The following is a 2,992-nucleotide window of genomic DNA, read 5'->3' on the forward strand; positions in this document are numbered from 1 at the left end:
TATCACACCGTTAGTGACTCCTGAAATGCCTGTCAAAAAATATATTACACTCACACACATAGTCTTCGTAGTTATATAATTTTAACATTATGACATACATGGCCCTATAATGCATAATGCTCTCTAATCTTTCAGATGAAATCACTTTTTTCTTTTTACTCAGCACTACCTTCCTCCTAGCTCCCTCCAATTCATTGCCCTTATTTGTTTCATGTTTATAACCTACAACACACCCTCCTGTATGTTATTACGTATTTATATAATCTCACAACTGCAATATGAGGTTATAATACCTTAAAATGCATATGAAAATAGCTAATGAAAGTCACAAAACCATGAGTGATTTAGTTATCTGCAGGTCCTCCAGCCTTCAGGTTTAACCTTCCTTTAATATCAGATAACTTATGCCTTCGTCCTACTCAGAAAAATTCTGTGATCACCATAGTATTTGTAAGGCCTTCCAATTTTGAGAAAAAGAAGTCATAGGTAGAAGCATTAATTTTCCATGGTTCTACTTTCTAAGTTCTTTCCTAACTTGAGATCCAATTACCACTCATTATTTTTCTGGTTGAAGTTTCCTTTCTTTCCCTTCCTGGTTCTCCACAAATGTGACCACATTCACTCCTCAAAACATTATTTAATGTATAGTCATTGTGGATTACAAATTTTGTCAAAGCTTTATGTTAATAAAAGATAGTTATGGTAATTTGCAGAACAGATACAAATTCAGATTGAAAATTTAAATTGATGGAGATTTTCGGATGGCTTCTAAATCCTCATTGGTAATCCCCATAATCCCCGCAGAGGGACCTCTTATATATCGGCTATGTGTCTCTTTGAATTCTTGCCTAAATTACAAATTGGTAGGCTCCTTTCTCCGCTATGCCTCTATTCTCTGAATGAGAAACACCAGAAAATATTTCAATATGCTTTTTGATTTTGTAAAATACATCAGCTCCCTGCTTGAGCCAATCAATTCGCAACTACCCCAGCTTAATAGATCTCCACTTTCACACACCCTCCAAAAAAATTTCCCAGAACAAAAAACTAAAGCAATAACCATTCTGAGATTATTTATCATCTAGAAACAAAGTGCACTCAACTGTCCAAAAAAAAAAGTTTTCTCGTATAGTATCTCGTGTTTAATAAGTAAAATAACGAAGTATACCAGAAAAAGTAGTAGACTTGAAATCAGGAGTCTATTAACTTATTTTAGACTTTTTAAATAAAGAAATTGGGTGACTTTAAGGGAATCATTAGCATCTCTTAGTTCCAGCACCTCACAGATGCAATACTGGTATATTGGTGATCTATATAAGCTATTTGGGGTATACAAAGGTAAACATAAAATTAATGCCAGAAGAAGCTTCATGTGTGTATTTAAAATGGCAAAGTGGGCTGTATTTGTTAAGTCTTGTCAAACCTTGTCTGTCTGGAAAACACCAGCATATAAAGGACACATGATGCTGCCCAGTGGAGGATGGAAAGACAAGAGTAGAGGCAGGTTGTCAGGTTCTTATATGCAGCGGAACATTGTCATCCTAATTTTACTTTATTTGATCATTTGAAAAACCAATCATCTTTTCTAGAAGAAAAAAGGAAGTCCATAATGACAATGGAAAAAAAGAAAAACTTTCTTTATTAATACACAGGAAAATGACAAAAGGGGAAAGATGTGCAAAGGGTGAGGGGAAAAAATTTATTATAAAATTGGAGACAAATTGATAGGATGATACTCAACTAATGATAACAAATAGGAAAAATTATTTCCTCTTAAGTTATTATAATAAAATACAGAGAATCCCCATCCTGTAACTACATGCACAGAGAAATGTTGTTTATGGCAATAACATTCTCCTACTCAGAGCTTTTCCCATGTCAAATTTAGCATCTTTGCTCTTTAAGCTGTAGATTAAGGAGCTCATCATGGGATGCACATTCATATAAAAAACAGAAGAGAATGTTCCCTCATCCGTAGACCCAGCAGAAGATGGTTTGACATACATAAATGCACTTAATCCAAAGAACAGAGAAACAGCAATTATGTGGAAACTGCAAGTGCTGAAGGCTTTGGACCTTCCCTCATTGGAACCGATGTGGAGGATCCTGGAGAGGATGTCACCATAAGAGATAAAGATGGTGACAATAGACACAATGATGTTGATGCCTGCCACAATGAAAACCACCAGCTCACTGATGCAGGTGCTGGTGCAGGAGAGCTGGAACACAGGGAGAACGTCACAGAAGTAGTGATTGATGGTGTTTGCATCACCGAAGGTCAGTCTCAGCATGCATCCAGTGTGGGCCATGACCCCAGAAAAGAACAGGAAGTAGGAACCAAGCATAAGGCTGAAATACACTTTAGGGGACATGGCAATGTGATAAAGAAGTGGGTAACAGATGGTCACACAGCAATCATAGGCCATTGACGTCAGCATATAACATTCAGAAATAAAAAAAGGAAAAGAAGAAGAAAAGCTAGATCGTGCAAACTATGTAGGAGATAATATTCTTCTCTGAAATACAGTTCCTCAGCATTTGGAGTGTAAACACAGAAGAATAACAGAAGTCTGTGAAGAACAATTTAGAAAGGAAAAAGTACATGGGAGTGTGAAGATGTGAATTCCGCATAGTTAGAATTACCAAGACAGAGTTTCTTATCACAGTGACAACATACATTACAAGAAACAGGAAGAACAGGGGGAGTTAAAGATCTGGCTGGTCTGTTAACCTCACCAGAATGAATTCATTCACCAAAGAGCCATTTCCAGGAAGCATTCTACTCTAAGGGAATCTATGGACACAGGAGAAAAGAAGACAACTCAGAACTTCCCATGGTATTTTCTCCCATACCTTGGAATATTGCTGAGATTGTCTGAAACTAGACTAATGTGGACCCACAGAATCTGCCTTTACCACTACTATGTTACTGAGTGGCATTGACTTACCCATGATAGAATCTTACTAAGCCAAATATAGCACCAACTTAGCC

The 2,992-nt window shown here is 36.8% G+C and overlaps 1 pseudogene; it reads right to left on the minus strand.

The window, feature by feature from the left end:
• Window positions 1–1,838: 1,838 nt before the first annotated feature.
• LOC108516366 (olfactory receptor 8B3-like) lies at window positions 1,839–2,778 on the minus strand (annotated as a pseudogene).
• Window positions 2,779–2,992: the final 214 nt, after the last annotated feature.

The sequence above is a fragment of the Rhinopithecus bieti genome, unplaced genomic scaffold (genome assembly GCF_001698545.2).
Source record: "Rhinopithecus bieti isolate Rb0 unplaced genomic scaffold, ASM169854v2 scaffold_37463, whole genome shotgun sequence".
In the NCBI taxonomy this organism is placed as follows: domain Eukaryota; kingdom Metazoa; phylum Chordata; class Mammalia; order Primates; family Cercopithecidae; genus Rhinopithecus; species Rhinopithecus bieti.